General features: G+C 29.3%; 1 protein-coding gene across 3 annotated transcripts in view; it reads left to right on the forward strand.

Moving 5' to 3' along the window:
- The window catches only part of LOC135123475 (protein dimmed), a 182,229-nt gene that overhangs the window by 9,778 nt on the left and 147,592 nt on the right, over nucleotides 1–24,859 (forward strand). Inside the window, exon 1 of one of the 3 annotated variants that reach the window (XM_064048145.1) lies at nucleotides 18,189–18,220. The exons of the other annotated variants lie outside the window; for them this stretch is intronic. The gene's annotated coding sequence lies outside the window, so the exon portion shown is untranslated. Of the gene's footprint in view, nucleotides 1–18,188; nucleotides 18,221–24,859 lie in introns of those variants that run through there. 3 annotated transcript variants of the gene reach the window in all.

Here is a 24,859-nt window from a genome sequence, read left to right on the forward strand (position 1 = left end):
AATATGAGATAATACTAACGCTTCACACAATTTTTTCCTGAGTTTGAAGTTCAAAATTAAAAAATTTGAATAAAGCATTTTTAGCGCCAAATAACATTTTTTTATGACGTTCGAAACATGAGATTTAAATTTAAAATCATCATCAATAAAGAGACCTAAGTTCTTTACAGTTTGCAAAACAGGCAGCTTCTTATTTCCAATTCTAATATCTATATTATTAGCAATAGCCATTCGGAGTTTTTTAGGTGCAAAGCACATTAGTTTGCATTTATCAGCATTAAGTTTTAAATTGATTGAAGACGCAGCTTTAACAATATTCACAAGATCTTTATTTACATCATTACACACCTCCTCAACTAGGGAAGGCTGAAAATGAAGCAAAAGTTGCGTATCGTCAGCAAACGCTCTTTTTTTACTTGATGAAGGCATGCTTAGCAATTGGGCAGTATATATAATAAATAAGATGGGTCCTAAGATCGATCCCTGAGGGACACCCGATGTAATTAATGCTAATTCAGATTTTCCTGATTCAAGCACAACTTGTTGATAACGATTGGAAAGATATGATCTAAAAAAATTAGTGGTAATTAAATCAAAACCATAGTACTGCAATTTAGCACATAGTAGATCGTGATCCAGCGTATCAAAAGCCTTAGAGAAGTCTAGAAATGTAGCTACAGATGCATAGTTTTTATCAATGGAGTCTATACAGTCATCCACTGTGACTGCTAAAATAGAAGTTGTACTGAAGCCTGTACGAAAACCAGATTGATCTTCTGTTAGAATGCCCTCAGCAGAGATGTAATTATAAACCTGTTTATAAATAACTTTCTCAAGGATTTTTGATAACGCTGGAAGGATACTTATAGGCCGTAAATCAGATAACGATTTGACAACAGTTGATTTGGGAACAGGACGGACAAGGGCCATTTTCCAACTTTGTGGAAAAAAGCCAGTCTCTAAACAGCAATTGATAATGTGAACCATATGTTTACATATAACAGAGAAGCATAATTTAATCATCTGAAGGGTAATTCCATCATATCCTGACGCATTTGATTTTAGAGCAGAAATTATGTCTAAAATCTCACCTTCCGTAGTGAGCGAAAATTTGAAATTACTTCCATCCCGGTATTTTTTATTCAGAATTTCATTAGTTGCATCCATACAGTTATGTGGCGGAGTAAAAACTGAAGAAAAATAATCATTGATTTCACTGGGGCTAAATGAACATGTATCCGAAAATTTGTTAGAATGCTGGACATTAAGACGTTTGAGGGATGCCCACAAACCTTGTTTATTCATTTTATACTTGATCGTTTTTTCATTTTCAATTTTTCAATTTTACAATTTTTTCATTTTTCCATTTTTGTAAGTTTAAAAATCGAAAAACTAAAAATACGAGAAATCTAACACTGGAAAAATCGAAAAATTGCAAATTGACGAACTGAAGAAACGAAATATTGAAACATTGAAAAAATAAAATCGAGAAATTTAGAAATCGAAAAAAATTAATGAATCGAAAAATTTTAAAATCGAAAAATTATAGAATGGTCAAAATTGTAAAGTCAAAAGCAAGATCGAAAATTTGAAATATTAAATATCAAGAAATTCAAAAATTAAAGAATCGGAATTTTCCAATTCCTCGATTTTCCAATTTTGAAATTTTTCAATTTTTCAAGTTTTGAATCTTTCGATTTTCCAATTTTGCGTTTCTTCAATTATTCAAGTTTTTGGCTTGCAATTTTTAAATTTTTCCAAGTCTTCATTTTATGTCTTTTCGTTTTTTTATTTTTGATTTTTCGGGTTTACAATTTTCAATTTTTTCATTTTTTTTTTAATCGAAAAGCTGAAACATTGAAAAATTGCAAATACAAGAGAATTGAAATATTGAAAAACTAAAAACCAAGAAACTTAAAAATCGAAAAAATTAATGGATCGAAAATTAACAAGAAGAAAAAACGAATCGAATTGAAAAACTGCAAAACCCAAAAATTTGGAAAATCGTAAAATATAGAATCGTCAAAATTGTAAAATCGAAAATCTGTAATAGGTATCGCAAGATGGGAAAATTGAAAAATTAAATATCGAGAAATTAAAAAAATAAAAATTGAAAAATTCTGAAATCATAAATCGCAAAAGTGATACATTCTTAAAATTTTTATTATTATATATTTAAAATGAAAAATAGAACAACTACAAATGAAAAATTGAAGAAACGAAAAACTGAAAAATAAAAAAACTGAAGACCGAAAAATTGAAAAATTAGAAATTGAAAACTCGTGAAATTGTCAATCGAAAAATTAAAGAAATGAAAAATTAAAGAATCGAAAAATTTGAAAATGAAAAATCGAAAACTCGAGAAATTTTAAATCGAACAGTTGTGAACCCTAAGCATTAAAAATTCAGAAGTTGGAAAATTGAAAAACTAAAAAATTTTAAAATTAAAAATCAAAAATTCAAGAAATTTTGAAACGAAAAATGGCAAAATCCAAAAGCTTGAAAATTGAAAAAGTGAAAAATTTAAATTTGAAAACCCGAAAAATTGCAAAAAAGAAAAATTCAGGAATTGATTTTAACTTCATAGACGCTATAAGAAAACGAAAATCTAGATTTAATATTTACCTTGTACCATTTTTTTTTATAATTTTTTTATATCATAATTTTTCATTTTTTCATCTTTCCCATTTAATTTTTTTTATTTTCCAGTGTTTCGGTTTCACGATTTTTCAGTTTTTCTGCATTTATTCCAGTTCTTGATATCCATAATTTTTAGATTTTTCAAAGTATTCATTTTATACTTTATCGTTTTTTCATTTTTGATTTTTCAATTTTACAATTTTTCCATTTTTTATTCCAAGTTTAAAAATCGAAAAACTAAAACTACGAGAAATCGAACAATGGAAAAATCGAAAAATTCCAAATCGACGGACCGAAGAAACGAAAAATTGAAACATTGAAAAAATAAAATCGAGAAATTTAGAACTCGAAAAAAATTAAGAATCGAAAAATTTTAAAATCGAAAAATTATAGAATCGTCAAAATTGTAACGTCAAAAGCAATATCGAAAATTTGAAATATTAAATATCGGGAAATTCAAAAATTAAAGAATCGAAAATTTTGAAAATTGAAAATTAAGAAGATTTTTAAATCTAAAAATTGAAATATTCAGAAGTTTAAAAATTGAAAAAGTGAAAAATTTAAAGTTTACAACAGGAAAAATTGCAAATCGAAAAACTGAAGAAACAAAAAAAAATTGGAGAATTGGTTTTAACTTTATAGAGGTTATAATAAAACAAAAATCTGAATTTAGTTACCTTCGACCAATTTTTTTATATCACAATTTTTCGTTTTTTCTTTTTTCTTCAATTTTACAATTTTTTATATCACGATTTTTCGTGATTTCATTTTGTTTAATTTCATTTTTCCATTTTTCAAGGTTTAGGCTTCACGCTTTTTCGTTTTTGCAACTTGATTTTTTCAATTTTGTTTTTGATTTTTATATTTCATTTTCCCGATTTTTTAATTTTCAATTTTTCGATTTCATCACACAATTTTTCGTTTTTTCATTTCCTTAATTTTGTCAATGTTTTTTCGATTTTATAATTTTTCGTTTATTTTATTCTCCAAATTTTCAATCTTTGTTTTTTCAATCCTTCGATTTTCCAATTTTGAAATTTTTCAATTTTGCAATTTTTGAATTTCTCGATTATCCGATTTTCCGATTTCTGTTATTTTTAATATTTCGATTTTACATATTCCGTTTTCTCTACATTGTACTTTTTTGATTTTAAGTTTTTCAATTTCTAATCTTTCGATTTTCCAATTTTGCGTTACTTCAATTATTTAAGTTTTTGACTTACAATTTTTAAATTTTTCAAAGTATTCATTTTATGTTTTTTGTTTTTTTTTTATTTTTAATTTTTCGGATTTACAATTTTCAATTTTTTCGTTTTTTTTAATTGAAAAGCTGAAAAATCGAAAAACTGCAAAACCCAAAAATTTGTAAAATCGAAAAATATAGAATCGTCAAAATTGTAAAATCGAAAATCTGTAATAGGAATAGGTATTGCAAGATGGGAAAATTGAAAAATTAAATATCGAGAAATTAAAAAAATAAAAATTGAAAAATTGTAAAATCATATATCGCAAAAGTGATAACTTGTTAAAATTTTGATATTACATATTTTCAAATGAAAAATAGCAAAACTACAAATCAAAAACTGAAGAAACGAAAAATTGAAAAATTGAAAAATAGAAAAACTGCAAATCGAAAAATTAAAAAATTAGAAATTGAAAACTCCTGAAATTGCAAATCGAAAAATTACTAAATCTAGAGATTGAAACATTCAAAAGTTGGAAAATCGGAATACTGAAAAATTTAAAAATGAAAACTCCAAGAGGTGCGTAAAATTGAACAAATAAAAAAATTGAAAAATTTCAAATCGAAAAATTGAACAAACGAAAAACTGAAAAAACTGAAATTGGAAAAACAAGACTATAAAATTAGAACATTGAAAAATCTAAAAATTGTAAAACTTAAAAAATTAAAAATTCAATAGTTGGAAAATTGAAAAACTGAAAAATTTAAACTTGAAAACTAGAAAAATTGCAAATTGCAAAAACCGAAAAGACAAAAAAAAAATGAAAAATTGAGGAACTGAAAAATTTGAAAACTAAAAATCAAAAATTCAAGAAATTTTAAGACGAAAAATTGCAAAATCTTAAAACTGAAAAATCCGAAAGCTTGAAAAGTGAAAAAGTGAAAAATTTAAATTCGAAAATCGGAAAAATTGCAAAAAAAGAAATATTCAGGAATTGGTTAGATATAATATATAGAGGTTATAAGAAAACGAAAATCTAGATTTAATATTTACCTTCGACCAGTTTTGTTTTTACAATTCTTTTATATCATAATTTTTCGTTTTTTCATCTTTTTAATTTAATTTTTTTATTTTTCAATGTTTCGGTTTCAGTTTTTCATTTTTGCAACTTAATTTTTCAGTTTTTCTATTTTATATCAAACTTTTTCATTTTTTAGGTTCTCAATTGTGAATATTTTGATTTTTTAATGTTTCGTGTCCTCAATTTTTCAAGTTCTTGATTTTTATTTTTCATTTTCCCGATTCTTTAATTTTCATTTTCTCGATTTCATAACACAATTTTTTGTTTATTCAATTTTTCAAAATTTCAATCTTCGTTTCTTCAATTCCTCGATTTTCCAGTTTATTTAATTTTTTAAATCTCGATTGTATGTATTCCCTTTTTACGATTTTGCACTTTTTGATTATTAAGTTAAAGTCGAAAACTTGAGATTTTTAATTTTTCAGTTTTTTCCAGTTTTTAAATTTTTTCAAGTTTTCATTATATACTCTTTCGTTTTTTCATTTTTGGTACTGAATTTTACAATTCTCAATTTTTCCATTTTTTTTTATTTGAAAAACTGAAAAATCAAAAATCTAAAAGGTCGGAAAATGGAAAATTCGAAAAAGTTAAAAAACAAGAAACTACAAAATCCAAAAGTATAAAATCGAAAAATTGCAAATCGAAGGAGTGAAGAAATGAAAAATTCAAACATTGAAAAACTAAAATCGAGAAACTTAAAAATTTTAAAAATCAATGAATTGAAAAATTCGAATGAAGAAGAAAACAATCGAATCAAAAAATTGTAAAATTAAATCTCGAGAAATTCAAAAACTAAAAATCGAAAAATTTAAAATCGAATAAATGAAAAACTTAAAATCCAATAACTGAAAAATGGAAATAATCTAAAATCGTAAAATTGTAAATACAAGTTGATAAATTGTAAATTCGAAAAATTGCAATCGAAACAAGAAACAACAAAAAAGAAACATTGAAGAATTGATTTTTTTAACTTTGGAGGGTTTATAAGAAAACAAAAATCGCAAAAAATGTTTATAATTTTTCAAAGAAGTCGGATTTGTGGTCTGTACTTCAGGGGTAAGGGAGTTCTGTAGAAATAACCTTCGATCAATTTTTTTAATTTTTCTTTGTTGTATTTGCGTCACATATTGTTATGTCATTCACTTTTGTTTGTTTGTTTGTTTTTACTTTCGATAGTGTTTCGATTTACCTTACGGTTATGCAAGCCTTGCAATTTCCTTAAAGCAAATAAACGAATCATAAACATATTTTTCATTCATATCTAGAGCTCACGTGATCCTAAACTATAATAAATCGATTTGATAACTTTTAACTAGGAGATTACCGTTATCAAATCTGCTGTGTCTACTAGTTTCCGCTGAAAGGAATTTTTAATATCTGAGGATGAAGCTGCAGTTTAATAAGTTTGCAGATTATTAACTTTCCGACTTCCAATACATCTCGCTGAGACACTTTGTTATTTACTTCTCTGCAGATATATCTTCCACGATTACCTATTTAACTCTCTAAAAAGGGCAAGCTTATGTAACCCGTCTATTTTTATTCACGTATTTTTAGCCCACTTATCAACCTGTTTGTCTAAAAACGACAATAAAATTAAAAATAAAGAACGCGAAAAAAGATGCTTCCAACAGTCCGTTTGTTGCCGTTTTCGGCCAAAAATAGCTTCCTTAATTATTCAAATTTATTAATACCTGCTAATTGTTGAATTTTAAAACGTCCTTGACTTTTCTGCACAATGAAACGTACTGAAAACTACATATCCAGGTTGAAAATGGCAAAATGTAAATTGCAAATGATCTCGTTCAATTTAATTAAAATTGAAATGGGCGTGTCCTGATCAGTGTATGCTTTTCTGGTTCATTAATAGTTCGACACCTCGTGGCGTTCTTGCGTTCAGGACCGGCTCCAGGCTGACACATTCCTGTCATTGATTAATTGCGTTTTTGTCTGCAGGCTAAAGCCGGTTGTAATTCTAATTGCCATATTTCAGCAAACGATTAACGTGGTTACGGAGCATTAGAATTCTTTTAAAGTTAATCGACTGGTGATTTGATAAGGAGCGATCAATACTTGAGAGTCATTTTATCTTCCGAGAAATAAACAACAATAAAAAGATGCAATAAATCTTTTTTAGTTGGATTGGAAGTCAGGAAGACATCAACGCATAAAACATTCTATGAGTGATGCAAGTAATGAATATGTAAATATAAACACCTACAACTGTATACAATAGCATAGGAAATTTAATCTGAGCTCGTGGACGACTGTGGAATTTTGACACCTATTACTCGAAGGTGTGAAATAATGTTAATTGTCTTCTTGTTTCATGCAAGAAATTCTCGTAGAGCGTCTAAATCGCCGTAATTTTATGTATTTTTGCGTTTTGATTTTTGTGACGACAAAAAAAAGTGATCAAATTAACTGTATTTCTTTAATAACATTATTTCCAGCGTTCCCACAGTGAATCGTTTAATTAAAAGATTATTAACCAGGCTTTAAATTTAAGCCGTTATAATCCGTTTTATTGTTTTTGTGAACTGTCTAGTCCGTTTAAAATCCCCATCACTCAGTTAAGTAAATTTTGTTTTTTCTTTTAGAAAAAGTCAGATTAAATTTTGCTCATTATTTATTCAGTTTTTCATTTGTTTGAAGTTATTTTTATCTACTCATTTAGTTCTCGTGTTTGTACGTATAATTCTGGTTCTGAAACAGTGAACACTGACCAAGTGACGTCTGGTCAATCTTTTTGTGACTCATGTGAACTTAAAATTCCGGATTTATAACCTACAATTCAGTGTTTGCAGGCAAATTATAAAAGTACTCAAGTAGTGTCAAAAGTTCTTTCATCAATATTCGTTATTTCGGATCCGGAACTATATTTCTGCGTCTTTTTCAGTAAATTTTTTTCAATTTTTTCTTTTAGCTGTCAAATTTTTGTTTTTGAATGTTTTCTAAAATTAAAATTCACGACCTAATAGACTGGTATTTCGTTTATTTGTTATCACACTTTAATAAAATGTTAAGCATTATTAATATTATTAAAATTATTTGTCCCTTGAGTTTCCTGATTATAATCTTTGTATGATCATTTTGAATTTTTTGTCTTTTTTTAATACTAAATTTCTTGATTTTTCTTTGACGTCAATTTAAATCCTTAGGAAAAAATACTTAAATAATGCAACTAGTTTTACTTTAATGAATACTGCAACCTTTAGAATTTCCAAAATATGTAGTCTCTAGAATCTTCAGTATTTACAAAATTCTAGAAAGTCATAATTTTTTGTACTCTCTGAAGTACCCTTCATTCCCAAAACCTCCAAAATTTGTTAAATTTATTAAATTTCTAGACACTCTAAAATCTCTACAACTTTTTTTAAAACGTCTGCAATCTTAAAAATTTTGTGGATATAAGAGGTTTTAGAATCGATAATCCCTCCTAAAATTCTAAATAGTCTAAGTCTCTATAGTGTCAAAAATTTGCATTATATTCTGGAGTCTCGAAATTTTTAAAATTTGCATTTCTAGAACTTCCAGAATCTCGAAAATCTTTATAGGTAGTCTAAAATTTCTAGAATGCATTAAATTTTAAAATTTTTAGAAGCTCCCAAACATTTTCTCTTGTATATCGAAATTTCTGAAAATTTTGAAAGGTACAGTATTTCTAGAACCATGGAAATCTACAAATTTTCAGGGTTTTACAAAATATCTAGAATTTTAGAATCTTCGATATTTCCAAATTGTAAAATCTCTTAAATTCCTAAATTTCTGTAATCATTGGTACTCTAGTATCCCAAAAAACTAAATTTTTGAAAATTTTTAACACGTTTTTTAATCTCTAGACTTTAGAACATTCAAAATCTGTAAAATTTTGTAATTCCTAAAATTTTAAAATTCTCTCCAAAGGGATCCAAAGTTTCAGAAAAATCTAATATCCCTAGAGCAATTAAAATGTCCAAAACCTCCAAAATGCTTAAATATCTAAAATTTCCTAATACTACAAAGTATTCACAATATTCGAAAACTTCCAGATATTCAGTGCTGTATAGTCTTTTAAAATTTTTGTTATATTTAAAATTTCAAGAATAAAAAGAATAGAATCTTTAGAATATCCAAAATCTGTAATCTCTAGAACCCTGATTATTTCCAAAATTCTACAATGTCATACATTTATGTAATTTCTGAAACAGCCCACATTACTGTAATCTCCAAAATGTACACCTTTTTTTATTTCTGAGCACTGAAATCTCTAGAATCTTTGTTTGTAACATCTAGAATCTGCAAAATTCTGTAGATTAACCAGAACATTAATATAGCAAATTTCATATAAAAGATTGGTCAAGTTCTAAAGTCTTTGGATTGTCAAAAATTTGGGTTTTCCGAAATTTGTAGAATCATTCGTAAAATTTTTTAATCTCTAAAATCCTCCTCATATATAAAGTTATCTATAAAACATCTAAAAAAAATTGGTCTAAAGAGTTTAGACAGTACTTCCCTCGCTGTCGGAAACTTGACGACTGCATGCCTATTGTGTTTTTTCTCATTACATTTTTGTAGTGGGAATTTAAAAAAAAATTGCGATGACGTCATCAACATTTTTGCAAGGACACGTATATCAGTTTGGGATAGATGTAGTGTAATACTAAGAATAAAATTATTATATTCTCAAATTTTCAGGAAAATGAATTGGGTCGTTTTGAATATTGATTTGTAATAATTAATAAAATAACGAAACAATTTACTCACGTATACGTATCCCAGACAGCTGAAAATCGTGTATGTATAAACATTCTTAATTTAAGATGACAGGCTAACAGCATACTTGAGAGTCAAACAGAGAAACTGTAAACAAAACGACCATCGGTTTTATTGCTTCGACTTCCGCTTATTATATAAAACATTGGGTTTTATTTTAATTCTTGACGGTGAAATTCACAATTGGTTGATTATAAACATGTCTATTTCACATTCGCGGAACCAAGTGAACGCATAAAACAAATGCAGGTCTGTAATGTTAAAGTCGATGTAAATAAGCATGCTACCCTTATGTTTCAACCGAGTTTTTCCTTTAACAAATTTTGTGTCTACCAAATTGGGTTGGTTGGGGTGTAATACTAATAATAAGTGTTGCCTTTAATTTAATCAATAAAATAAATTGACTTCATTAATTTTTTTGAACCACCTCTTAAGAAAATCTAAAAAATATGAATGGAATGATAAATCACAAGTACAAACTCATCATATTTTTTGCATTTTAGATAGGATTTATTCAGCAAAATTTAAGGGTGACGTCATCAATTTTTTTAGGAGGGATGAACAAATACATTTTGAACAAAAGTTTACCATGCTTATAATAACTTTAGAATATTCCCAAGATTTCAAAGCATTCGGTTTTGTAATTCCTGATTAAATCGATAAAATAAATTCACGCCTTCATTAATTTTTTTGAGTCACCCTGCATATGCAAATCCAAAAATATGAATGGAATGATAAATCACAAGTACAGACTCATCATATTTTGTACATTTTAGTTACGATTTATTCGGCAAACTTTTGAGCTGACGTCATCAGTGTTTTGTAGAAGATAACCAAATATATTTTGACTAAAAATTTATTATGCTCTGTATAACCTTAAAACATCTGAAAGATTTCAAAGCATTCGGTTTTGTAGTTCCTGATTAAATCAATAAAATAAATTTACGCATTCATGAATTTTTTTGAGTCACCCTGTTTATGCAAATCGAAAAAATTTGAATGGAATGACAAATTACAAGAAGAGACTCATCATATTTTGTACATTTTAGATAGGATTTATTCAGCAAAATTTTGTGGTGACGTCATAAATTTTTTAGGGGGGACGACCAAATACGTTTTGATCAAAAATTTACCATGCTTATGATAATTTTAAAATATCTTCAAGATTTCGAAGCATTCGGTTTTGTAGTTCCTGAGTAAATCAGTAAAATAAATTTACGCTTTCATTTATTTTCTTGAATCACCCCGTATATGCAAATCCAAAATATCTGCACTTACCTGGCAACAATTATTGTAACTTGGTCCAATTTTTAAAATTTGGAGATATATATCCTCAATGACACTCACTCTTCAACAGTTTTTTTCGAATTGGCTTCGCATTTCGCAATCGCAACTGTTTCGTCTCGCCACCCAAACAAGTGATTCCCCCCGCGCCGCTCGTCGTTTCCAACTTCCGCTTTTTGCTATGGCTGGGAGTTTGTTTATATAAACTATGTCTCAACGTGCGATAAAGAAATGACACGGTCAGTGGCGTAACTGAAGCAAATGCATATGTACTTTTTCTCTGCTTCTCTCGATGTATAAATATTAACAGTCGAAGTTAATCATGTATTGACAATATATAAAATGATTAAGAGATATTCTTCCGATCACAAAAAAAAATTTCAACATTTGCTATTTATGGTGCTTATTCACGAACACACAATAACAAATAAATAAATATTATAACATTATTGTTGCGAAAATCGGAAGTGCTGTTCTTGATTTGATGGGCGAAAAAAGTTGGAAGTGCCGGGATCTGTTACCGGAACTTCTAATTGCACTGCACACTCCACCTCCACTAAACCACAGGCCACAGTTGCTTATGTTAAAACTCATCATATTTTGCACATTTTGAGTTAAACTTTTTTGGCAAAAATTGTAGATGACGTCATGAATTTTTTCGGGGGAATAAACAGATATATTTTCATTAACAATTTACCATGCTCACAATCAATTTTAACCATCTGCAAGATTTCAAAATATTCAGTTTAGCAATTCTTGATTTATTCACTAAAATAAAGTGACTGATTCATTTCTTTTTTTGAGTCACCCTGTATAAGCAAGTTAAAAAATTTGAATGCAATGATTAGTTACAAGTGTAGTCAGATCATATACTTTATTCAGTAAAATTGTGAGAAGACGTAATGAATTTTTTTTGGGGTTGATAAAGAGATACATTTTGATTAAACAGTTACCATGCTTACAATAACTTCAAAACGTCAAGATTTCTAAGTATTCAGTTTTGCAAAATCAATTCACTCCGTCATTAATTTTTTTCAGACACCCTGTATAAGCAAATATCAAAAATTTTACAAGTATAGTCAGATCATATACTTTATTCAGCAAAATTCTGAGAAGACGTAATGAATTTTTTTTGGGGTTGATAAAGAGATACATTTTGATTAAACAGTTACCATGCTTACAATAACTTCAAAACGTCAAGATTTCTAAGTATTCAGTTTTGCAAAATCAATTCACTCCGTCATTAATTTTTTTCAGACACCCTGTATAAGCAAATATCAAAAATTTTACAAGTATAGTCAGATCATATACTTTATTCAGCAAAATTCTGAGAAGACGTAATGAATTTTTTTTGGGGTTGATAAAGAGATACATTTTGATTAAACAGTTACCACGCTTACAATAACTTCAAAACATCAAGATTTCTAAGTATTCAGTTTTGCAAAATCAATTCACTCCGTCATTAATTTTTTTCAGACACCCTGTATAAGCAAATATTAAAAATTTTAATGCAGTGATAAATCACAAGTATGGACTCATCATACTTTACACATTGAAGATGGCATTTTTTCAGCAAAATTTTGGGGTGACGTCATAAATTTTTTAGGGGGGACGACCAAATACATTTTGATCAAAAATTTACCATGCTTATGATAATTTTAAAATATCTTCAAGATTTCGAAGCATTCGGTTTTGTAGTTCCTGAGTAAATCAGTAAAATAAATTTACGCTTTCATTTATTTTCTTGAATCACCCTGTATATGCAAATCCAAAAAATATGAATGGAGTGATAGATCACAAGTACAGACTGATCATATTTTGTGCATTTTAGATATGATTTATTCGGCAAATTTTCGAGCTGACGTCATCAAGTTTTTGGAGGGGATAAGCAAATATATTTTGACTAAACATTTATTATGCTCTTTATAACCTTAAAACATCTGCAACATGTCAGAGCATTCCGTTTTGTAGTTCCTGATTAAATCAATAAAATATATTTACGCATTCATTAATTTTTTTGAGTCACTCTGTATATGCAAATCCAAAAAATATGAATGGAGTGATAAATGACAAGTACAGGCTCATCATATTTTGTACATTTTAGATATGATTTATTCGGCAAACTTTCGAGCTGACGTCATCAAGTTTTTGGAGGGGATAAGCAAATATATTTTGACTAAACATTTATTATGCTCTTTATAGCCTTAAAACATCTGCAACATTTCAAAGCATTCTGGTTAGCAGATTAAAAATTAAATTTCAAAATGTTGTTTTATAATTTTGATTTTTTTTCCAAAAATCTGGACGTTTCGGGTGAAAAGTCGATTCAGAGTTGTAAACTACATGTGTAGGACTATGTTATTTTATACAATTGAAAACCCATTTACTATGTACAATTTTGAAGTGACGTCATCGCTTTAGTGGTGGGGATGATTAGACAAATTTTGGTTAGCGTTTTACCATCTACATGATATTCTTAATATAAGTACAAAATTTCACAACAATCGGTCGACTACTTTCGGAGATTATCTGTCTAATAAAAATCAGACAGACGGACAGACGGACAGACGGACGGACAGACGGACAGACGGACAGACGGACGGACAGACGGACAGACGGACAGACGGACAGACAGACGGAAATGGGAGACCTATTTCTTCGTCTTCTAGGGGTCATGAAAGATCGAGAAAACGTAAAAATAGAGAGTCGGCCGACGGACTCGATTACAATACTTCCTTTGCTTACGCTCGGGAAGTAAAAATCTTGAAAACCTAAAAAATTTTCCTAAATATCATCTTGATCTTGAAACATTCCAAAATTTCCAAAACATGCAAACTCTCAAAAATAATCAAGATGTCTACAATTCTAGGTTCTGAAAGTCTTCAAGATTCTAAAGGTTTGGTTCCTCCAAAATTTCGAGAATCTTCAGAATTTTCGATATTTCCAAATTGTAAAATCTCTTAAAAGTAAAAATTTAATACGTTTTCTCCAGAATCTCTAAGATATTAGAGATTCTATTCAAGAATGAAAAGAATAGAATCTAAAGAATAGAATTTTGAAAAGATTCAAAATTCTATAATCTTTAGAATATCTAAAATCTGTAATCTCGAGAACCTTGATTATTTCCAAAATTCTACAATGTCATACATTTATGTAATTTCTGAAACAGCCCACATTACTGTAATCTCCAAAATTTACACCTTTTTTTTATTTCTGAGCACTGAAATCTCTAGAATCTTTGTTTGTAACATCTAGAATCTGCAAAATTCTGTAGATTAACCAGAACATTAATATAGCAAACTTGAGATATAAGATTGGTCAAGTTCTAAAGTCTTTGGATTGTCAAAAATTTGGGTTTTCCGAAATTTGTAGTATCATTCGTAAAATTTTTTAATCTCTAAAATCCTCCGCATATATAAAGTTTTAGATTCTCTTGAATATCAAAAAAAAAGTCTTGAAAACCAAAAAATGTTCCTTAATATCATCTTGACCTTGAAACATTCCAAAACTTCCAACACATGCAAACTCTTAAAAATAATCAAGATGTCTACAATTCTAGGTTCTGAAAATCTTCAAGATTCTAAAGTTTTCGTTTGAAAAGATTCAAAATTCTATAATCTTTGGAATATCCAAAATCTGTAATCTCTAGAACCTTGATTATTTCCAAAATTCTACAATGTCATACATTTATGTCATTTCTGAAACAGCCCACATTACTGTAATCTCCAAAATTTACATCTTTTTTTTATTTCTGAGCACTGAAATCTCTAGAATCTTTGTTTGTAACATCTAGAATCTGCAAAATTCTGTAGATTAACCAGAACATTAATATAGCAAACTTAAGATAAAAGATTGGTCAAGTTCTAAAGTCTTTGGATTGTCAAAAATTTGGGTTTTCCGAAATTTGTAGAATCATTCGTAAAATTTTTTTATCTCTAAAATCCTCCGCATATATAAAGTTTTAGATTCTCTTGAATATCTAAAAAAAACTTGAAAACCTAAAAGTTTCCCTAAATCTATCATCTTAATCTTGAAACATTCCAAAATTTCCAACACATGCAAACTCTCAAAAATAATCAAGATGTCTACAATTCTAGGTTCTGAAAATCTTCAAGATTCTAAAATTTTCCTTCCTCCAAAATTTCGAGAATCATCAGAATTTTCGGTATTTCCAAACTGTAAAATCTCTTAAATGTAAAAATTTAATACGTTTTCTCCAGAATCTCTAAGATATTAGAGATTCTATTCAAGAATGAAAAGAATAGAATTTTGAAAAGATTCAAGATTCTATAATCTTTACAATATCCAAAATCTGAAATCTCTACAACCTTGATTATTTCCAAAATTCTACAATGTCATACATTTATGTCATTTCTGAAACAGCCCACATTACTGTAATCTCCAAAATTTACATCTTTTTTTTATTTCTGAGCACTGAAATCTCTAGAATCTTTGTTTGTAACATCTAGAATCTGCAAAATTCTGTAGATTAACCAGAACATTAATATAGCAAACTTAAGATAAAAGATTGGTCAAGTTCTAAAGTCTTTGGATTGTCAAAAATTTGGGTTTTCCGAAATTTGTAGAATCATTCGTAAAATTTTTTTATCTCTAAAATCCTCCGCATATATAAAGTTTTAGATTCTCTTGAATATCTAAAAAAAACTTGAAAACCTAAAAGTTTCCCTAAATCTATCATCTTAATCTTGAAACATTCCAAAATTTCCAACACATGCAAACTCTCAAAAATAATCAAGATGTCTACAATTCTAGGTTCTGAAAATCTTCAAGATTCTAAAATTTTCCTTCCTCCAAAATTTCGAGAATCATCAGAATTTTCGGTATTTCCAAACTGTAAAATCTCTTAAATGTAAAAATTTAATACGTTTTCTCCAGAATCTCTAAGATATTAGAGATTCTATTCAAGAATGAAAAGAATAGAATTTTGAAAAGATTCAAGATTCTATAATCTTTACAATATCCAAAATCTGAAATCTCTACAACCTTGATTATTTCCAAAATTCTACAATGTCATACATTTATGTAATTTCTGAAACACCCCACATTACTGTAATCTCCAAAATTTACATCTTTTTTTTATTTCTGAGCACTGAAATCTCTAGAATCTTTGTTTGTAACATCTAGAATCTGCAAAATTCTGTAGATTAACCAGAACATTAATATAGCAAATTTAAGATAAAAGATTGGTCAAGTTCTAAAGTCTTTGGATTGTCAAAAATTTGGGTTTTCCGAAATTTGTAGAATCATTCGTAAAATTTTTTAATTTCTAAAATCCTCCGCATATATAAAGTTTTAAATTCTCTTGAATATCTCAAAAAAATCTTGAAAACCTAAAAATTTTCCTAAATATCCTCTTGATCTTGAAACATTCCAAAATTTCCAACACATGCAAACTCTCAAAAATAATCAAGATGTCTACAATTCTAGGTTCTGAAAATCTTCAAGATTCTAAAATTTTCGTTCCTCCAAAATGTCGAGAATCTTCAGAATTTTCGATATTTCCAAACTGTAAAATCTCTTAAATGGAAAAATTTAATACGTTTTCTCCAGAATCTCTAAGATATTAGAGATTCCATTCAAGGATGAAAAGAATAGAACGTAAAGAATAGAATTTTGAAAAGATTCAAAATTCTATAACCTTTAGAATATCCAAAATCTGTAATCTCTAGAACCTTGATTATTTCCAAAATTCTACAATCTCATACATTTATGTAATTTCTGAAACAGCCCACATTACTGTAATCTCCAAAATTTACACCTTTTTTTATTTCTGAGCACTGAAATCTCTAGAATCTTTGTTTGTAACATCTAGAATCTGCAAAATTCTGTAGATTAACCAGAACATTAATATAGCAAATTTAAGATAAAAGATTGGTCAAGTTCTAAAGTCTTTGGATTGTCAAAAATTTGGGTTTTTCGAAATTTGTAGAATCATTCGTAAAATTTTTTAATCTCTAAAATCCTCCGCATATATGAAGTTTTAGATTCTCTTGAATATCTAAAAAAAATCTTGAAAACCTAAAAATTTTCCTAAATATCATCTTGATCTTGAAACATTCCAAAATTTCCAACACATGCAAACTCTTAAAAATAATCAAGATGTCTACAATTCTAGGTTCTGAAAATCTTCAAGATTCTAAAATTTTCGTTCCTCCAAAATTTCGAGAATCATCAGAATTTTCGATATTTCCAAACTGTAAAATCTCTTAAATGTAAAAATTTAATACGTTTTCTGCAGAATCTCTAAAGTATTAGAGAGACTTCGAAAATCTCGTAAACATCTAATTTCAGAAAACTCCAAAACACGGAAAAGGTCTAATACCTCCAAAATTTAAAGAAATTTGAATCCCTGAAACTTCTATGATGTACAAAATTTTTAAAATCTTCTAGAACCGTGAAAACTCTATATTCCGCGGATCTTCGATCTCTTTAATGTTCGCTGGAAATTCTAATGCTCAAATTTCTGAAAAAAAAAGAAATTCTCTCTCCCTACAATTTTTAAAATTTCTATGATCGCTAGAATTTTATTTGTGATTTAGCAACATACTGCATTTGAATCAAAGACAGTGGCGGAGTTTGGGTTACTGGTATAGTCTGTATCTGTTTTTATGTATAGAGGTTATCACAAATAAAATTTCGTAGAATCAAATTTTACAATTTTTCCAAGAATTGGAAGAATTTGTTGAATTGTACTTCAGGGGCGAGTAAAGTGAGTGAAGTTAAGTACTGTCTGTCTTTAAAGTTTATAATTAAAATTGTATGTATATTGGGCTACTTCATATTTATTTTCTCTTTGTTAATTTTTGATTTTCTCTCACTTTACACATGTTTTATTTGTTGAACCTGTCTATTCCGCTGACATCATTATACAGGCTGTTTCATTTAAAATTGTATGTTACTCATTTCATGATTCTCTTATCGTTGACACTGCAATTTAAAAAAAAAACTAACAGATTTGTTTCTGCATCACTGGACGACATATTGATGGCCTAAAATATTTATTGAGCGTTTCCTAATTTAAAAGATAATATCTCGATTCAACGTGACTAATCAGGCGTTGAATTTGTTATTAACTATATGCTCCATTGTTCGTGATGAGAAATTAAGTCGCCAATACAAAACTAATTGGAACCGATTTTTCAGAAAACTTATTAATAATACGTTGCTATTGGAGGAGAATTTGAGACACTAGATCCATATAAAAAAGAATTTCCTTGTTTTAGGCGCTTGCACGGGTAGCCTTTATGTCCCTCCGGTAAGTCGTTATTTTATTTTAACTATTAATTAAATTAAAACACAGTGTTTTGCACTACATTTGGGTTAAAGAGGGCATTTGGCTTCCAATTTTGAAAATAAATTGTTCTATGCATATTTAATGTTTGCATATAAGTGTATGTAGTAAAATACTTTGTAATAAAGTATGTATTTAACTTTGAGAGATGAGGCCTGGATTCGTGTCTTGCGTGGGGTCCCATAAATATTAAATCCGACCCAGCTTACGATATCGTATTCAGCAAGTGCAAAAAAAAATCTGACAATGTACTTTAGACGTGTACACAGTTTTAGGAGATTTTCCGATCATCCCTTAGTTTTTATGTTTTTTGTTTGTTTTGCCCATCGAGGAAGTACAATTTTTGTGTAGTTTTATTGAAAGTGTCACCTATTTGTTATTTAAGTTTTGAATTAGCCGCTTCAAGGCCCCAGAAAATGAAAATAAATTAAAACTGCAGTAACTGAGAAAATTGATTACCTAGAGTCCGTTACTAGAATCAGCACCGTTAAAATCTAAGCCAAAACTTGAAGTACATTAGAAATATGAAAATCCACAAAAAAAAATTGACCAAAAAAATTGGTCTAAAGTCCTTTCCTTCGCACCTGAAAACATTCTTCTGTAATTTTTGTTATTACAAAAATTATTATCTTAAAAGATGTTATATTTGTGTAATTTTTTTTTTCTTAATATACATGGTATTCTTTGAACAACACGATACTTAAAATCAGGTTTTTAATTTGTAAAGAAATAAGTATTTTGCAATTAATCTCCGTACTTACATACACTTTTTACATCCATTTTTTATTTGTTTATTGATCAGTGATCACATTCATGTACTTGGCACAAAAAATCCAATTGAAAAATCAAGTGGGGTCAAGTCAGGATGATTCAAAGATTTTCAAAGGCCGTAAGGGTTCTAGAAATCTTAAATACTGCAACAATTCAATAAATTTAAGGGATGCAAAAGATTTCAAAGATCTCATCATTCTGAAGACCTTAAGACCTTAAAAATTCTGAAATTCTGAAAGTAATTCCAACGATTCAAAGATTTTCAAAATCCCTGTAACTTTCGAACCGAGATATGCTATAGGTTTCAAATATCCTCCTAAATATTGCACAAGTTCAATAAATTCCAAAGACGCCAAATTTCCATACATCTCAAAATTTTGCAGATCTTCAACAGCTTGAAGATCTTGAAATTGTAAATATTCTTCCAACGATTGAAAGACTGTCAAAATTCCTGGAACTTTTAAGTTTTTATAGATTTTACAGATCCTGCAAGTCCCAGATATTCCAGAAATCATAGAAATAGTGTAGATCTTAAGGGTTCTCGAAATATTGCACCAATTTGATAAATTCATGGACTGCGAAAAATTCCAGAAATTTTTACCATTCTGGAAACCTTGATAAGCGTAAAGATTCTCCTAAGTCCTAATGATTCAAAGATGTCCAAAATTGAATAGAAATAGAAGTCCTAAATATAAGTACATAAACCTTAAGGATCCTAGAAATCATAAATATTGCAGAAATTCAATAAATTCGAGGGACACCAGATATTCCACAGATCTCATCATTTTGAAAACCTTCAAAGCTTGAAGATCTTCAAATTCTGACGATTCTACAAATGATTAAAAGTTTAAAATTCCCGTATATTTTGAGACTTTGCAGATTTTATAGTTTCTAGAAGTCCTAGATATTCCTAAAATCTTACATATGCTATGCTTAAAGATTCTCGAAATTGTACATGCTGCAGAAATTCAATAAATTCCGGGAATGCGAAAGATTCCACGATTCTGAAGACTTTGAAGAGCTTGGAGATCCTGAAATTCTGAAGATTTCCAAAAATTCTGCAACTTTTGAAATTACATTTACAGATTTTTTTTTAGAGATTCTACAAATTCTTCATACGAGTACTCCTGAAGTCCTAGATATATTAGAAATCATAAATACTGCAGTTTTTCAATAAATTCCAGGAATGCGACACCTTCAAGAGATTTTCACGATTCTGAAGACTTTGAAAATATTGATGATCATGAAATTGTGAAAATTCTTCGAACGATTGAAAGGTTTTCAAAGGCTCGGTAATATATGCTACAGGCCGTAAGGATTGTAGAAATCGTAAATACTTCAGAAATTCAGTAAATTCCAGGGATACAAAAGATTCCAGAAAATGTCATTATTCTGAAAACCTTAAGATCCTAAAAATCCTGAAGTTCTGAAAATAGTACCAATGATTCAAAGATTTCCAAATTGCCTGTCACTTTCGAAATTTTCCAGATTATCCTGGAAATTCTAGATATTCATGAAATCCTAGATATGTTATAAATTTCAAGGATTCTAGATTTCATAAATTCAAAAAGTTCCAAGGACGCCAAATATTCTAGAGGTCTCATCATTTTGGAGATTTTCAAGAGCTTAAACATCTTGAAATTCTAAAGATTCTTCCAACGATTCTAAGATTTTCAAAATTCCCGTATTTTTTGAGATTTTACAGATTTTATAGATTCTAGAAATCCTAGATATTCTATAGGCCTTAAGGATCCTCGAAATTGTACATGTCACAGAAATTAAATAGTTGCCGGGGATGCCATAGATAACACGATTCTGAAAACTTTGAAGAGCTTAAAGATCTTGAAATTCTGAAGAATTTTCCAACGATTCAAAGATTTCCAAAAACCATGCAACTTTGGAAATTATGTTTACAAATTTTGGAGATTTTAGAAATCCCACATACTGCTGAAATCCTAGATGTACTAGATATCCTACAAACGATAATTGCTGTAGCAATTCAGTAAATTCTAGGTATGCGAAATTCTAGAAATGTTCACCATTCTGAAGATTTTGAAGACCTTGATGATTCCGAAATTCTGAAGGTCTTCGAACGATTGAAAGATTTTCAGATGCCCTGTAAATTTTTGCTGTTTTATAGATTTTCTGTGATTCTAGAAATCCCAGATGTTCCAAAAAATCCTAGATATACTGTAGACCGTAAGGATTCTAGAAAGCATAAATACTGCAGAAATTCAATAAATTCCAAGGATACAAAAAATTCTTTCATCATTTTGACGACCTAAAAGACCATACAAATTCTGAAATTCTAAACACGTTTCCAAACATTTCAAAGGTTACCAAAATACGTTCATATCACGATTCTGAAGACTTTGAAGATCTTGATGATCCCGAAATTCTGAAGAATCTTCGAACGATTGAAAGGTCATCAAAGGGCCTATAATTTTTGCTGTTTAATAGATTTTCTGTGATTCTAGAAATCCCAAATATTCCAAAAATCCTAGATATATTGTAGACCGTAAGGATCGTAGAAACCATAAATACTGCACAAATTCAATAAATTCTTTCATCATTTTGACGACCTATAAGACCATAAAAATACTGAAATTCTAAAAATGTTTCCAACGAATCAAAGATTACCAAAATACGTTCATATCACGATTCTGAAGACTTTGAAGATCTTGATGATCACGAAATTCTAAAGATTCTTCGAACGATGAAAGGTTTTCAAATCCCCTATAATTTTTGCTGTTTTATAGATTTTCTGTGATTCTAGAAATTCCAGATGTTTCAAAAATCCTAGATATACTGTAAACCGCAAGAATTCTAGAAATCATAAATACTGCAAAAACTCAATAATTTCCAAGGATCCAAAGATTCCAAAGATCTCAGCGGATTCAAAGATCCCCAAAATCTCTGTATCTTCCGATATTTTGAAAATTTTAGAGATCCTGGAAATCCTAGATATTTCTGAAATCCAGTTATGCTATAATAATCTATTCTAGAAATCATAAATTATTGCAGAAATTCAGTGAATTCCAGGGACGCTAAATATACCAGAGATCTCATCATTTTGAAGATCTTCAGAGCTTGAAGATCTTGAAATTCTGAAGATTCTTCCAACAATTTTCAAAATTCCCGTATTCTTTGAGATTTTTCAGATTTTATAGATTCTAGAAATCTTAGATATTTTATAGGCTTTAAGGATCTTCGAAATTTTACATGTCACAGAAATTAAATAGTTTCCGGGGATGCGAAAAATAACACGATCTGAAGACTTTGAAGAGCTTAAAGATCTTGAAATTGTGAAGAATTTTCCAACGATTCAAAGATTTCCAAAAACCATGCAACTTAGGAAATTATATTTACGGATTTTTGAGATTTTAGATATCCTAGATACTGCTGAAATCCTAGATATACCTACTAGATATCCTGATAATTGTTGCAGCAATTCAATAAATTCTAGGAATGCAAAATTTTAGAAATTTTCATCATTCTGAAGATTTTGAAGACCTTGATGATCCCGAAATTCTCAAGGTCTTCGAACGACAGAAAGATTTTCAGATGCCCTGTAATTTTTGCTATTTGATAAATTTTCTAGGATTCTAGAAATGCCAGATGTTCTAAAACTCCTAAATATACTGTAGACAGTACGGATCCTAGAAATTATAAATACTGCAGAAATTCAATAAATTCCAGGGATACAAAAGATTCTTTCATCAGTCTGAAGAATTAAAAAACGATAAAAATCCTGAAATTCTAAAAACGTTTCCAACGATTCAAAGATTACCAAAATACGTTCATATCACGATTCTGAAGACTTTGAAGATCTTGATGATCACGAAATTCTAAAGATTCTTCGAACGATGAAAGGTTTTCAAATGCCCTATAATTTTTGCTGTTTTATAGATTTTCTGTGATTTTAGAAATCCCAGACGTTCCAAAAATCCTAGATATACTGTAGACCGTAAGGATTGTAGAAATCATAAATACTGCACAAATTCAATAAATTCTTTCATCATTTTGACGACCTATAAGACCATAAAAATCCTGTAATTCTAAAAATGTTTCCAACGATTCACAGATTACCAAAATACGTTCATATCACGATTCTGAAGACTTTGAAGATTTTGATGATCCCGAAATTCTGAAGATTCTTCGAACGATGGAAAGGTTTTCAAAGACCCTATAATTTTTGCTGTTTTATAGATTTTATGTGATTCTAGAAATCCCAGACGTTTCAAAAATCCTAGATATACTGTAGACCGTAAGGATTCTAGAAATCATAAATACTGCAAAAACTCAATAAATTCCAAGAATGCAAAAGATTCCAAAGATCTCAGCATTGTGAAGACTTTAAAACCTTAAAAATCCTGAAATTGTGAAAATACTTCCAAGGATTCAAAGCTCCCCAAAATCTCTGTAACTTCCTAAATTTTGAAAATTTTAGAGATCCTGCAAATCCTAGACATTTCTGAAATCCAGATATGCGATAACAATCTATTCTAGAAATCATAAAATATTTCAGAAATTCAATGAATTCCAGGGACGCCAAATATTCCAGAGATCTCATCATTTTGAAGACCTTCAGAGCTTGAAGATCTTGAAATTCTGAATTCTCCGGACTGTAAACAGAGTTTTGACAAAGATTTGTTCGGACTTTGTTCCATTCTCGTTCTTAAATCCACAACAACGTCTTCACTAACTACTAACGTCGTTAAATCTGGCCACAATTCGCCGTATGTGCGTCTTCAAAGATCCTTCCTCGATGACAACAGGATATTTCACCAGATTTACACGCATCCACAGAGTACACTCAGAACCCATCTTCATTTAACACCCCATTACGCTAATAGGACATGATGATGAACGTGTTTTGCTCCAAAGAATAACCCATTCTAACCTAAAAAAGCTATTTGTAACACTGACCATAGTCATTCCTCTGTGTTCATTACCTGAGATTATTCTACAATGATCTGAAATTTTGATAAACACTGCTTTTTGAGATACTTAAAGTTCGAAAAAAGGGGAAGACAGCAAATGAAAACAACATTAACGCACAAAGTGTGGGAAAACGCACCAGTAATCAGTAAAAACGAAAAAATTATTGACATCCGACAGAATATGATGAAGCGTTGGCGCCGAAACAGTACTTCCACTAATGTGGCGTTAAAAATAAAAATTCCAATGTTAGTGTAATCGTTTCCACAAAAGTGTGAAAAGCGGCACACAATTTCAACAAAGTCATGGCCTTCCTGGATTATAATATTTTATGAAGACCCTGTATATAGTTCTACTAAATTTGCTTTACGAAAGTTGAAACAGGTAGAAATTCATTGCTTATGATTTTTGTGGGCCACCAAATCAAACCCGAATGCATATTAGATTATTGAAACAGCAATTTTTCACCCCAATCCGACCACGCAAAATCGCATCGTTTAATACCAATAAAAAACCGAGCACAAATCAATGCTGCATGTTTAATCAATTTATTTTAGCATGCCGTCTCGCTCCTCTCCACACCGACACCATTCCGCCAGTCACTAACAAAATTAATCCGAAACCGCGAAATTTAATAAAAGCTAATGAAGACCGCCAAATGTCCCGACCAAATATTTGCTCGCTCCGCAAATAATCAAAACTGATTAAAAGATAATGCATAATTCATGACTCGTCTACCCATCCCCAATTTTCATAATTTCGCTTATCACCTCGGAAATGGGCAATTACGGCAGGTGCGAACTGTGACCACTATCACCTTGAGGCATCACGTTTTTCAATTCCGCCACTGTGCAAACCCGCATCGTCAATAAAAATAGCGCCGAATCGATA

This window comes from Zophobas morio, unplaced genomic scaffold (assembly GCF_036711695.1).
Source record: "Zophobas morio isolate AGI-343-1 ecotype UQ-CSIRO unplaced genomic scaffold, CSIRO_AGI_Zmor_V1 ptg000006l, whole genome shotgun sequence".
In the NCBI taxonomy this organism is placed as follows: domain Eukaryota; kingdom Metazoa; phylum Arthropoda; class Insecta; order Coleoptera; family Tenebrionidae; genus Zophobas; species Zophobas morio.